At 38.9% G+C, this 15,374-nt stretch overlaps 1 long non-coding RNA gene across 1 annotated transcript; it reads right to left on the bottom strand.

The window, feature by feature from the left end:
• Nucleotides 1-6,453: 6,453 nt before the first annotated feature.
• Nucleotides 6,454-14,705, bottom strand: LOC148100158 (uncharacterized). The gene is made up of 6 exons (XR_015719803.1): nt 14,628-14,705; nt 11,976-12,007; nt 11,097-11,122; nt 9,099-9,129; nt 7,988-8,014; nt 6,454-7,010 (listed from the first exon to the last, which is right to left on the bottom strand). It is a non-coding gene; the product is annotated as an uncharacterized LOC148100158 (long non-coding RNA).
• Nucleotides 14,706-15,374: the final 669 nt, after the last annotated feature.

The following is a 15,374-nucleotide window of genomic DNA, read 5'->3' as shown; positions in this document are numbered from 1 at the left end:
CTGACATTCCACCAAAAGGTCTCTGAGTGCCTTTGATTTGTTTCAGTCTTGCATCCACATAGGCAAAAAGGGGTTTTGAAACCATCGAAATCTCATCAATAACAATAATTTCAGCATTTATGAGCTCAGATCTGACTTCATCCAGTTGGTTACCAAGTCCTTGAATGGGTGGTTTCAGACTCCTGGGTAGTTTCAGTAGAGAATGTAATGTAGAGCCATTGATAGAAAAAGCTGCTGTCCCGGTAAATGAAGTCAGTAAAACAGTTGGATTTGATATGTCAGCTTCTTCTGCATTAGCAGGCAGTCTGCTCAGGATCTTTGATGCTTCAGAGTGAATACACTTAATCAGATGTGACTTTCCAGTTCCTGCACCACCGTTGATATAGAAGAAAAATGGATCTGGGTTCAAACCACAAACTCGCTGAATACTCCAGTCTCTTATGGCATAGAACACGCAGGCCTGCTTCTGGTTCAGATTCTGATACATTACACGTACCACGGCTGGATCTACTGCAGGTTGTTCTCTGATGGCTCTGATCTCTGTTACAGCATCAGACTGACGACTGTAGTCGGGAACATTCTCCTGTTCGTTCTCATCATCATCATGTCTCTCAGGAAGATTCTCATCACATTGCAGCCTCACAACTTCCGATTCAGGAGCAAGATTACACCATTCATCGATCACAACGTCCCTATTTTGTTCAAACTCTTCCAGTGCACTCTCAATATCCTCAGAGTTCTTCTCATACTTGTCTTTATTTCTCTTTACAATCCTTTTCACAGACTCACTGTGGTCTGAACATGGAAGTCGTACACAACCTGAGTTGTAGAAGGACTGATAGGTTTGGAACCCTTGTGGTTTCAGTTCCTGCTCTGATCTGTGTGGAAGGTAAAGTCTCAACAGTCGACCATAATATTGCTCAGGATCTTTTTCCTGTGAACAGTGGTAATACCTGATTATAGCTGGTTTATCATTCTTTCGCCTTTGTACAAATCCAAGCTGGTTCAGAAGAGGAAGCACATCTTTTCCTTCATTTGGACCACTCACCAACCTGCACAAGGCAGCAAAATCAGCCAGCGACATTTCCTCATATTCTGGTGTCTCAGGTCTGCATTTGTATTTATCACTCAAACTTGTCATCCAAATATTACAACTGTCGTGTGTTGTGCTTTCCAGGTAGCTCATCGGGCGACTCATTTTTACTGGGTTATCATCTGTTGGTACAAATACAACACTGCGGGAACATTTTTTCATTTTTAGGCCACAGACTCGAGTCACACACTCCTGTGCGCTGATTTCTCTCTTTTTTGAGTAAGCCTGCATCACAGCTCTCATTTCATCACATTCATTGACTGTGTTCTTATCAGAGTTATCAAGAACTGTCTTCAGGTATTCAGAGAGGCCAGATTCTTTCTTCGTTATATATTTACAGAGGTATTCTATACATGAATAGGCATTCAAAATTAATGAGACATCTAAATTAGAGTTCCAGGCTTCAAGCAGGTCTGGGTTGTAATTGTTGATCCAACACTCCTTTGGGTCACGTTTCAGAATCAGCGCTGTTTTCTTGTTTATGTCTTGGAGGCATTGTTCATACTCATTCATTGTCAAGTTGCATCGTGACAGAATCTGCTCTATGGTGAGGGAAGCAGCTTCAGGTTCCTTCAGCAGGTTCAACAAAGGTCTGAGTTTGGCTTTTGCAGCTTCAGTGTTTGAATCCTCATCCTGTCTCACAATCATTGTTCTTGTGGCTGGTGGTTTTGGAAACCCAAATCTACAACCAGAGTTCACACTCTTAAAGCATGTCTTTGTGTGGTTTTTGCTGTGCTTTTGTAGTTCAGTGACTTTTTTGTGCAGTTCAGGTTTTTTTTCTGGATCAGGGAGTTGAGCTGAGATGTATCTGTCCACAAAGTCACAGACCGTTTGGTCATCGTCCACATCTACTTCTACCTTTTCTCTAATCCACAGCAACATGTGTATATGCGGACTACCTCTGTGCTGGAACTCAACTCTGTAAAAGTAATCAATGATTTCACCAAGGGGCTGTGCAGCAGAAAAAAGCAAATCTCTGAACAAAGCCTCAACACGTTTATCAAACATTCGCATGGTGGTTACTGGATTTGATCTTAGGATTTCACACTTTTCTGACCAGTCCAGGGCTTCAAAATCAACCTCTTCACCTTGCTGTCTCTTTATTGCTTGAATCACTTCAGGCCATCTCATCTCAGCAGCAGAGAAAGTGACAAAGAACTGAGGTGTTCCTATTTGACGAACCATACTGAATAAATCTTTGGTAGTTTTCTGCCAGTAAGCTGGAGTTCCTCTGAGTGGCTGCATAAATCTGATTGCATCCTTATTTCTTACCAGCTTCTCTACTTCTGTCTTACTTTGTAACATTCCTGATGTGATTTTGCGTCCATCTTTGGTCATAGTTTTACCTTTCCTTAGCTGTATTGTCATGCTGGAATTAGCCAAGTGTATTTCAGTAACAAACTGTGAGAAAAATAGGTAATTTGTGTCTTTAGCAAATCTTGCATCAATGTTGAAAAGCCTTGACTTGAAGTAAGCACTTGGTGTGAGTTTAAGAAGTCTCTTTTCATCCAGTGTATTCTGACCAGTAGGAAACTGCACAGGAAATGCCATGGCTTCCAAATGAGGAGTTCTGAAGAAGCTAACAGGGTTGTTTCTTTCTGCAGGAGCCACACAATATGTGTTATCAGTGAAACAGAGAATCTCTTCTGAAATGTCAACAGGCTGCAGACAACTTTCTAGAGCAAAACCTCCATTGTTCAAATCACTTTCTGGTTCCTCTGGATTGATTTCCTCTGGTTGTTCATCACAGGATTGCATATTAATATCTTGTTCACTTTCAGACTCACTTTCGCACAAAAGGGCATCTTTTTCATAGTTGTCAATTTCCATTAAATCTGCTTCATCATAATCATCGCTTCCCATGCTAGCTTCATCACTGCTGTCATCATCAGGTAACGTTGGATCACAAAGCAATGCATCATCTCTGATAACAACATCTGTGTACTGTGGGTGAATCTGTTTCAGTTTACGAAGGGCTTCAATGAGTTTAGACCAGGTGACAGTCTGGAACAGCTGATGGCCTTTGTAGCACAGTCGTCTTTTCAACTTGATCCTCATTATCTGTGATTGGCTTCTGAGTCTGGGTAAACAGTCAACTGTTTGTTGGACTTCAGATGGTACACACACCACATTACCACGTATGAGTCTTTGTCTGCCCTTTGGAAGTGGAATAATCTTAGCAAAAGGTATGCATTTGGCAATCAGATGTCTCTCCAGAATGTTGAGATCACACAGTTCAGCTGGAATATCCTGCAGTTCTAAACCATTGACAGCAGCAAGCCTTGGCATGCGTCCACTTTTGAGGGAACTGTGACACGTGTGACAGATATACTCCCTTTTTCTCTCAATAGGAAAGCTGCATTGATCATGACATGCTTCATCACACACATGAACAAATTTACCAGTTAGACACTGGTGAGCTACAGTTTGGTGTTTTGAGTAATTTGCTCTTTTGCAGATTTTCACCTGATTAGGAAAAGAAGCTTTTAGACAAACAGTACAAACATACGATGGTGCTGACTTAATGTTTGATCTGAAACGAGATATGGCCTCATTCATTAAAGTGTTATCTGGATGACATGGTAAACTTTCAGCTGGTCGATGCATCTGACGATATTTTCTTTTTATGTTCATTGCACAGCTGACATTATGCATCTGTCTAAAAGAAAAACTGTTCCAATATTTTACTCTCATTCGTTCTCTCATATTGTCCTTGTGTTGTTGCTGAAATCGTCTCTCTTCTCCATAACGTTTAGTGATATAAGATCTTTTTTTCTGTTTAAATTCTTCACTTTCTTTATAAAGATTATATACATATGACTTCATGTAAGCTTTATGTTTCTTTCTGAATTCTGCACAAGTTCTGTAGGTTGTTCTTATACGTTCCTTCTGTTTTTCTCTGAATATGGGAGAATCTTTATATGTACTTCTTATACGTTCCTTCTGTTTTTCTCTGAATATGGGAGAATCTTTATATGCACTTCTTATACGTTCCTTCTGTTTTTCTCTGAATATGGGAGAATCTTCATATGTTCTTCTCATACGTTCCTTCTGTTTTTCTCTGAATATGGGAGAATCTTTATATGCACTTCTTATACGTTCCTTCTGTTTTTCTCTGACTATAGGGTTGTCTTTATATGTCCTTATGACACATTCTCTTTTTCTCTCTCTGATTTTATCTCTTTGTCTATAGAGCTGTCTGAAATATTCTGTCTGTTTCTCTCTATATGTAGCATTTAGTTTATACAGGTCACTTTTGTACACTCTTTTCTTCTGTCTGTGATCAGGATCATTAGACTTTATACTGGAATTTTTTTTCTTTGCTTTAAAGCTTTCATCCAAAGTGTACATTTGCCTTTCTTTCTTTTTCTGATTTTCCTTCCTTTGTGGTAGTTTTTCTTGGGACAATAGTCTTCTCCTCATTTTTTTCCTTTGCTGTTTATTATATTTCAGCAGTTTATGTGAGAGTTCTTCTGCTGTCTTAGTTGAACAGGAGGCAGTGTTTGAATCATTCTGAGGAACAGAATCTGATGCTACCTGAGTTTCTGTCACAGAAGATGCAGAGGTTTCTTTATGTAAATAATCAGAAGCACAATGGCCTTTTTCGGGAGCAGCTGTCTCATTCGAATGATCCACTCTGGATGACGTCACTTCAGTGGTTAAACTCGTAGTTTTACGTGTCTGCTCAGGAGATGTTTGGGAGTTTACCTCAAAAACAGGTTGATCTAAAGTTGGTACTGGAACACTTGTAGCTGGTTGTCTGTATTCGGTGTTTTGATTAGCATCTTTTTGGTCAACGGCGTTTTCACTGTGGAACTCAACAGGCTGTAGCTCATAAGTGCAGGTTGGGGCGATGCTAAACATTCGGTATAAGCATTTGATCCTGTCAATCATGTCGTTAAGACGTGTGAACTTTAACAGAACTGCAGTTCCACCACTTACACTTAGTGACAATGGCATTCCTGTAGACTTACGTGGGTGAGGGTCAAAGTATGCGTATTCACCTGAAGTCAGCCTGCAAACTGCGATGACTGTTCCTCCCATGACTAGCAAAGCATAGCGAATGTCTGAAGCCAAACACTGTAGTCCCTGTTCAAGGCTCGGAAGATGATCGGTACCATCAAATGTGCCGTAACGAGCAAACTGAGACATGTCCACTTGATACTCGCGTCTGCGGCTGGTGACCACTGTGGGAAGCTCATCACAGGCTAGAAACACACTGTTCACAAACCTCTTTCTGGCATCTGAATACACGTCATGGCCTTTGTCCAACACACGGTTAAGATCTGCTCTGGTAATGAATTCATCCTCGTGTAAGAATGACAGGAAAACCAAACTATTAGCCATGCATTGCTGATTCCGGTACTTTCCATACTTAGCAGAAGCCTGGCTTCGGGATGCACAGATGCTACTCACTCGTGAACGAGTTTCACTGTTTGTAACCTGTACATGAGATGGTCCTGGAGCTTCTCCATCATGCTGCGTTTGCACAGTTACCTGGGGTTCTGTCTGGATTACCTGCTGTACTTTAGCATTTGGTACAGACACTGACTGTGCACCTCTCTTTACCACGTCTGCATAGGACACTGCGGATGTCTGAACACTGCGCTGCACTTCTGGACTGGGAATACTTGTAACAGACACCTTTACCTGCTCACCACTCTGAGAAACATTTACCTGTTCTTTCTCCTTTTGCCATCTAAGCTTCTGGGCCTGTGATCTTTGACCTTTTCTTGGCATTTTGCTTAAGTACAAACTGGAGCTGATATGTATTTATACACAAATATAAACAGAACTCAACCTGGAAACACTGAAAAACTTGTAGCTCTTCTACTATTGAATCTGATAAATGTACAGTTACTCAAATGTTCTTGTGAATCTGTAATAGATGTACAAGGTTGACTTTAATCTAAACTCAATATGAAAGATATTCAAAGGTCTCTCAAAACACTTGGCTCAGTTTTATTTTAGCTTTTTCAAAATCTTACATATATTTCTTTTAACCAGACTGGTTAATCTGTATATGGATATGCAGAAAAAATAGCAACAATCAAAATACTATAATAAAACTCTTAGCTTTTAAGTAGAAGTACTGCAAATCTTTCAGATATCTAAATTTTAAAGCAAATATAAACAGCTGTGGTGGTGTGGTGATCAAATGAGAGGCAATGAGGATTCTTCAGCTGAATGTTGTGCAGCAGTCAGGAAACAGGAAGTCTGGGTCCTCAGGGCAGCTTCTCGATGATAACTGCAGCTGAACACTTACACTCAGTAACAGAAATGGCTTTGTCTTTAAATAATAATAGTACACACTTACTGCAGTCAAATGTTATAGTCAATGAAACAACTAGCCAAATGTATTTGAAATAATCTAATATTTATGTGAATATAGCACTTTGGATATATTACAGAATAACAAGATTATCTTATTACAAATAAACCTTTAAAAAGGTATATTCAGGTAATTTCACCTGTAAGCCAAACTATCAGTGTTTATTACAAAGTGTAATGCTGAGACTAAAACTGCAAATGTAGGGCTGTGTAAGTAGTCTACTGTAATTCTACTACTGTATATTCAACCTTCTACTTGTAATTTCTAACAAAATGACTGGATGTGAGAGGACAGGAAAGAAGGAGCAGTGAGAGTGGAGATCTCTCAGAATTCTGAATACAGATCGACAAAGTTCTGATAACAATTTCTGAAAACTTGGATTTCTGAAAATGGGTTCTGATAAAATTAGATAGAGCAGTAGGGATAGAGGGATACAAGACAGAATGGCTTTCAAATTAGATAGAGCAGTAGGGATAGAGGGATACAAGACAGAATGGCTTTCAAATTAGATAGAGTCGGGAGAGTGATAGGACAGACAGAATTGCTTATAATGATAGAGGGAGAGGGTTGTCTGCAGCAGGTCACCTGTAAGACACAAAAGGACTGGAATTAGTGGTATTTCCAATAAGCTTGGCTTTACCATATTCTTCAGACTATAAGGCGCACTTAAAATCCTGTCATTTTCTAAAATAGGTAAATAAAATAAACAGTGTGCATTATGTATTGATTCTGGTTGTGCTTACTGACCTCGAACTGGATTTATGTGGTACACGGTGCTCAAAATTCTGTCAAATATTTAGTAAGAGTTTGGTAAGCTACAAAGCTGCACCGCTTGCTGTACTGTTGGAGCATTATGGCTACCATAGCCAGGAGCCTCTTGGAGTAATTCGTATGGTGCTTTAACATAATAGTATGGTGTGTGTACAAGGACGTGGCAACTGTTAAGAGACATGCTTACGAAGCAGATTTCAAACTGATCAGCCCATCAAGAATTTGATGGATTTGTGGAAGAGGAATTAACTGAAAAAGTGAGTGTATTGTTCTGTATTTTCTGGGCTACAAATTAAAAATGTTGAGAGTTACTATGAGTTAAATGAAGATCAAATTATCTGACTGTTTTGTTTACCTTAATGTACCTTATGCTTAAAAACAGACTAATTTATTTACATGCCTTGTAATCTGAAAAATACAGTACATAGAGCTTTACACAATTAAGATTTCTACAGTAAAGTATTGGACTGAACTGAATGACAATGTTTAACAAATGGTGGTGGAGCTGTTATAAGGATACTTGCGTTCTATTTAAACAATAAACTAAGTCTATAAACTGAAACCAAGATGTGCTGCTACAGCAACTTAGTGTTTTTCTCCACTTTATACATGAAATCATCCCTTTAAAACTGCTTTTTGTATTTAGGTATACATAGGCAGGTTTAGGTGTATCAGGTTATCCTTGTTAGATGATTTTGAAACGTGACAAAAAAAGAAAGCATAAACAAAATGAATCTGCAAGGAAAAAATACTTTTCCCAGGACTGTACCTCAGACAAAACCTTTACTTACCAGCGTTGAGACGATCAGATCAGTAGTCTAGAGAAAGGAAACAATATATCAGATCACTGTTTAATCACTCAGACTGTTGAGCCTCTTCACACACAATTAAATTTACTTTGTCATAAAATAACTAGTAAAATCCTCAGTTTCTTTAAGCCTTTATAAACTTAACTGTACTCTTAATTTTTAGGTCTCATGTGGCTATCACGTGTAACAAAAGCATTCATTACTACAAAAGTGCAAAAAATAGGCACAAATATTTGTTGGCACAAATGCAGGATATACCAAATGTTTCTAATAAAATGTGAAGAACCACAAATTTTAATCTCATTTCAGATTAAAGACATTGGATGCAAAATAATTGTTTAAATCAGAAGTAACAGAAAACCTCCCCAGGTTTTAGTTAGTCTGGTCTGAATATGTAAATCCAAAATACAAGTAAATACTGACATGTTACAGCAATGTCAGTGGCACATCGTTTTGTCATTGAAATTAAAATTTCTTAAAATATTATACTAAAAAGTCCTTCCATTGTACCTATTGGCAGGAATATTTATGTATTTTGCAGTATGTCCCTTTTTGGGAACATTTATATTTGATTCTAAAATACTGGCTTTAATATACCTATTCACACTTTTGATTTTCTTACTTTTTATTATTGCTTAAGTGTCAAAGTATCACTTCTAGTCACTCAGGCAAAATACTTCTAGTGTTGTGACTTCATGCTAATTCATAAGTGGAATATGAGAGACAATAAAAATTGATAGCTGTGGTGCTCTTAAGTGTTTAAGTTACCACCTATACTCACCTAAAGCACTTTCATAGTTTTGTTTGATACTTAAATCCACAAACATAATGAGAAATCGAACAATTGTATAAAGACAACTCTGACATTTAGCTACATTTGGACTTGATAAGTCATCATAAATGAAAATCAGACATAAATGGGCTATTAAACTTCAGGGACATTTTCAGGGGCAGTCAGAGGTCCTCTGTGGGGGGTTTGCTGCTACAGATTATAAATGCCGACTATGTGTTTTTGCCCAGAGCAAATGGCAAGATGACACAAATAGCCAAACTGTAAGTAAATTACTAAACATCACCATCACTGTCTACTTACCAGCAAAGGCAAAACCAAAGATCTGTTCACTCTATAACAAAAGACAAAAATACAGAATGAGACAACTCAAATCAGCATCAGAGTCAATAATGCATCACTCTCTGTAGTCAAAAAGATTCAGGAAATTTCTTTGTTTACCACAGTTGGAATACAAACAACAACAACTCTTTTTTTTTTTCTACACCTTAATCACTCTCCTCATAAAGGTAATATGAGATTTTATCCATTTGCAATAAGCCACACAAGTTTCTTAGTCGTGTAATGTTCTAAAATTTAGGTTCTATTACATAACAGAGTAGAAATCATAACCAGTGATTTGCTATTTAAAAGCATACAACAATCACAAATGATGCCTTGTATGTAATGTTTGTAGGCTTTAACATTTGAGGTGGCCTGCATTGAAATTCTATTAAAACAAAAACAAACAGAGTCTGGAAACTTAAACCAAGATGTGCTGCTACAATAACTTACTAAATATTGTGTGGTCCAACAAAAACCACACACTGAGGTTAGAGCAGACAGTTTCTTTAAACCTGCTTTAAAGACTTATCGGAAGGTTGCCGGTTCGAGTCCCGGACAGTCTCGGTGGCTGTGTCCTTGGGCAAGACACTTCACCCGTTGCCTACTGGTGGTGGTCAGAGGGCCTGGTGGCGCCAGTGTCCGGTGCCAGTCAGTCAGTGCACTTCAGGGTGGCTGTGGCTACAATGTAGCTGCCATCACCAGTGTTGTAACAGAGACAGATGGAAAAGCTTCAGGACGCCAGCCCTTAAAGACTGAAATTTGTGACCCCTGCCCTATGTGAATATTTAATTTATTTATTTAAACTGCTAGTCGTGAGCCGCTCTAATGTGAAACAAACTCAGAGAGAGTTATAATTCTGGAAAGATTTACAAAAACCTGTGGGGGCTTTGCTGCTACAGATTATACAGATTTGGAGACCCCAGAAAACAAAAATCCTCCCAGATGTTGTAGGTGAACAGGCAAAATCAATGACTGGCCAAAAAGAACAACTCCTTTCTCACATTTGCCAAAAAATATCTTGATCATAACCAAGAGCTGTGCTGACTCACTGCACTAAACTGAATCTTCTATAGTGAGACAAAACATTACCAAAAAAACAACAACAATAAAGAAACAAACACCAGCAATAAAGTCAAACATGGTGCTGTTATTTTACTCCTTCAGGACCTACATCAAGCCATCAGGTCCTGAGCTTAAGTTTAATCACACTTGGGATTCACAGCAGGAAATTGATCTAAAGCACACGAGCAAGTCCAACTCTGAATGGTAAATGGCCTGTATTTATATATCGCTTTACTAGTCCCTAAGGACCCCAAAGCGCTTTACACATCCAGTCATCCACCCATTCACACTGGTGATGGCAGCTACATTGTAGCCATAGCCACCCTGAGGTGCACTGACAGAGGCAAGGCTGCCGGACGCTGGTGCCACCGGGCCCTCTGACCACCACCAGTAGGCAACGGGTGAAGTGTCTTGCCCAAGAACACAACGACCGAGACTGTACGAGCCGGGGCTCGAACCGGCAACCTTCCAATTACAAGGCGAACTCCCAACTCTTGAGCCACGATCGAATGAAACAAAACTCTTGGTGTAGACTAATTAGAGTCTGTACTTGAATGGAATTGAGATAGTTGGTATGACTTGAAAACCCTATATTGGACCTTAATTAAGACGATTCTGAAAGTAGAGTGGACCAAAATCCCCTCAGTGATGTAAACCAGTCATTATTAATTACTGTAAATGCATGATGGTACTTGTTGCTCATTAGATTATCTTAGGTTGTTCTGGTTTGTTTTTCTCTGCTTCATACATAAAATCATGACTTTAAAAATCATGACTTTAAAAATGCTTTTTGGTATTCATCCAGGTTCTCCTTGTTAGATGATATGAAACATGTGACAAAAGCATAAACAAAATAAACCTGCAAGGAAGAAAGACTTTTCCCAGCACTGTATTTCAAATACAACCTTTACTTACCAGACTAAGACGATCAGATCACCAGTCTAGAGAAACGAAACAATAATCAGATCACTGTGTAATGATTCAGACTTTTGACCCTCTTTACACTCAATCCAGCTTACTGTGACAAAAATTAACCATTAAGATCCTCGATTTCCTAAAGCCTTTACCTTACTGCACTCTAAACATGAAAAACATTAGTTGCAGGGTCTCACATGGCTATAACATGTGTAATAAAAGCATTCACTACTACAGAAGTGCAAAGAAAAGGCACCAATATTTATTGGCACAATGCAGGATATACCAAATATTTCCTACAAAGAAGCTTTGTGGCTCCAACATTTTCTATCACAAGTCAGTTTTAATAAAATTTGAAAAACCATAACTTTAAATTTCATTTCATATTAAAAATATTGGATACAAAAATGATAGTCTACATAAATTACACACTGGCTTTAATATAGCAAAGATTATCGACTCAGAACTTTGGTTAACTTATTTTTTTAAATTATTGCTCAAGTGTTTAAGCTACCACTTCCATTCACTCATGTTCTGACTTTAATGTAATACTTGAGCAGAATATGAGACACAATATAAATCAATAGCTGTGGTGTTTAAGTTACCACTTATACTGACTCACCTAAAACATGTATGATTTGAGAAGCCATCAAAATTAAAATCAGACATAAATGGTGTATTAAACTTCAGGGACATTTTCAGGGAGAGACATAGGTCCTGTGTGGGGGCTTTGCTGCTACAGATTATAAATCCTGACTATGTGTTTTTGCCTGTCAGTCAATGGATGTCACAAAAAGCCAAACTATTGTATGCTAATTGCTAAACATGTTACACAATGCTGGGTTTATATTGCTTCAGTTACAATGACTGTTTACTTACCAGCAAAGGCAAAACTCACGATGTATTTCACTCTGTGTAACAAAAGACAAAGAGGAAAAAGTACAGAATCAGACAACTTAAATCAGCATCAGTTAAGATTCAGTTAACTTGTATGATATATTTGGAGGCTTTAACATTTGAGGTGGCCTGCATTCAAATTCTACTTCCTGAAAATATTATCAAGTGCACACAGTATCATTTAATATGCTGATGTTTTAAAATAAATATCTATACACCTTATTAGTAATATTAATGGCCCACTGCTGAATTTTATTTATTTAAAGGTGGCCTTTTTTATTTCATTAATTTTTCATAAAGTGAAAAGTTAAACAGAGCTGCAGATTTAGGTTGTATTTAAATGCGGGCCTGAACAAACAAGCTTTTGTTAAACAGTTTTTAAAAATGTGAAAAGTCTCCTTCTCATTAAGAGATGTTATTATTCTTGTATTTAATATGTATTTTATCCTCTCTCTCTCTCTCCCCCCCTTCCATTAATTAACCCCCAACACAGACGTGTCCAAATTCATGGGCTGCATCCTCCTGAGGACCCGGCCTTCGCGGTCTACGTGGGCCGGAAGTAAACGGCTGGGGAAATTGGACAGTCTAGCCTTCTGATTAGCGTCACCGCTGTCTCTGAGTTTAATAAACTCGGCCGTCTGCTCCTTGCTATCTAAAATATAACAGGACACTAGCGTAAACTCTCGACCGTCTCAAACTTCTGTTTAATCAGTTTTCTGTGTGTGTGAAAATCCCGGAGGAACCCACCCGGGGGATTAATAAAATGTTATTTTATCTAATCTAATAACTTTAATCTCAGCCAAACCGATTTACTCACGAACAAATAAAACACTGAAAAAAGCCAAACAATAACATTTTTAGGTTGTCTAAAAAGTGACTTATATATTACGTTTAACCTGAGTAGCAAAACTCCATGGAGATCTCAAAATGATGTGCCGGGAGTTGTGCCGTTCTCGGTGGCTTCAGTGACCCTCGAGCTCCCGGCTTGCTATCGAGCTGGTGGGTAGCAGATGCTCCGAAAACGTCGAAGCACTTTTGCAAATATGCGATATCTTGATAAACCGAGCAGATATTTGATGTTTACACAGCTACTTTCCCGCCTGAAAATATGTTAAAAGTTTATTTTGTGACTCAGAAAGATTAGTAAGAGTAACTTTAAAACTTAGTAGCGGCCGCCATTATTGGAAACTGGAGTTTGGCTGGGCCGCGCTATGAATTCTGGGATACGGTGGGCCAGGAAGGACACACCCGACCCATCCTTCAAATTCGGGGAATAGGACGACGCATTTGTCGGCTGCATTCGGAGGAGCCTACGAATTTGGACAGCCTTCGGCACGTCGCTGTGACGTAATCGGTCTACAAATGCGGCCTCAGGAGGATGCAGCCCATGAATTTGGACACGACTATGCGGCCCAGCCAAACTTCAGTTTCCAACAATGGCGGCCGCTACTAAGTTTTAAAGTTACTCTTACTAATCTTTCTGAGTCACAAAATAAACTTTTAACATATTTTCAGGCGGGAAAGTACCTGTGTAAACATCAAATATCTGCTCGGTTTATCAAGATATTGCATATTTGCAAAAGTGCTTCAACGTTTTTGGAGACGTCTGTTACCCACCAGCTCGATAGCAAGCCGGGAGCTCGAGGGTCACTGAAGCCGCCGAGAACGGCACAACTCCGGCACATCATTTTCAGATCACCGCGGACTTTCGATACCTGGGTTAAACGTAATATATAAGTCACTTAGACAACCTAAAAAAAATATTGTTTGGCTTTTTTCAGTGTTTTATTTTTTCGTGAGTAAATCGGTTTGGCTGAGATTAAAGTGATTAGATAACATAAAACTGTATTAATCCCCCGGGGGGTTCCTCCTTGGTTTTCACACAGCTGACTAAACGTCAAACAGAAAACTGATTAAAAATAATTATGAGATGGTTGAGAATTTACGCCTAGATAGGAAGGAGCAGACGCCGAGTTTATTAAACTCCACCGAGACAGCGGTGATGCTAATCAGAAGGCTAGACCGTCCAATTTCCCCAGCCGTTTACTTCCGGCCTACCCGACCTTCCGAGGACCCGGCCCACGTAGAACGCGAAGGCCGGGTACTCAGGAGGAAAATCCAAATTCATGGGCTGTTTTTTTCTCCCGCTGTTGGGTCAGAGGCGGTAAAATGGCTCCTTCAAAGTTGCAGAACCTGCCGCTTCAATTATGTAATGTACCGCCATGGTTCTAAAATGGCGGCACGTTACATACCCTTACAGCCTAAATAATGAGGCGGTTTTAACCGACTGACTTGTTAGAACTAACTGCACCTTCCGTAACAGACTCAGAAATACTAACACGCCGAATGAAGCTGATGAAACAACACAATAAAGTGTAGCATACAGTCAAATGAACCATTGTCATTTCAAACTGGGTCTATAAAAGCGCTAGGCGTTAGCATTGGGTTGTCAGGGCTAGCTTCTCGAAAACTCCTTTAAAATAGAAAATTTACAACTTCTCACTAAAAAAGCAGACATTGTATTGCTTTAATATGACTTATACTTTGACTGGCTTTTTAAGTCACTAACAACAACTCGGTGAATCACTCAAACAGATAATAAACATTTCAGAGAAGAGAAGAGAAGCAGCTTACCGGGGCAGCGATCCGGGGGAAAGTGGGCGGAGGTTCAGAAGTGAGCCAGAGACGTAAGAAAAAAGAGGCGTTCACTGGTAGTGGGAAATTACACAAAATGGACCTTGAGAACGTAAAAAAAAAAATGTAATGTAAATGTAAATTTAATAATAATTTTACAGTATTTTTTGCCACAGAAAAAAACTAGCAGAAATTAATTTTTTAAAGTTGATTAAATATTTCAAACATGATTATTTAAATTTGAATTAATGATTAAAAGTCATAAATCAATATAAGGTCATTGTGTTAAAATGTGATGTATTAATATAGATTTATTTAACTGACTGAAGCAATGACAACAGTCTTCTCCTGAACACCAACACCAAGGAGGTGGTAAAGAGTTCACCAGACCTAAAAAAACAAAACAATGCAGGACAGTCTGCAAAGATGTCGAGTCAGTCAGACATTGTGCAGAGCAGATGAGGAAGAAGTTGTAATCTAAAATGGAGAACAATAAATACAGCCACCTAAGCATCCTCACAGGACAAGATGAACTGCAGTGAGAGGGTCATCTCACTGCACTGCAGGACTCAGAGGTTCAGGAGGGTCTTTATCCCCATTGCCATGAGGCTTTTTAACAGCAACTACTCACATGTTCTTCTCACATTTATTTCTTTTATTCTAATAAACATTGGTAGTAATCATATAAATTCTGAGCTAAATGGACTTGCCCTGATAGGCTTCAGCCAGCACAGAAGCTAATACACC

Source organism: Neolamprologus brichardi, chromosome 12, assembly GCF_056152115.1.
Source record: "Neolamprologus brichardi isolate AB-2024 chromosome 12, ASM5615211v1, whole genome shotgun sequence".
NCBI classification, from domain to species: Eukaryota; Metazoa; Chordata; class Actinopteri; order Cichliformes; family Cichlidae; genus Neolamprologus; species Neolamprologus brichardi.
Note: the sequence above shows the minus strand (reverse complement) of the source record. Positions and strands in the feature narration are given on the sequence as shown.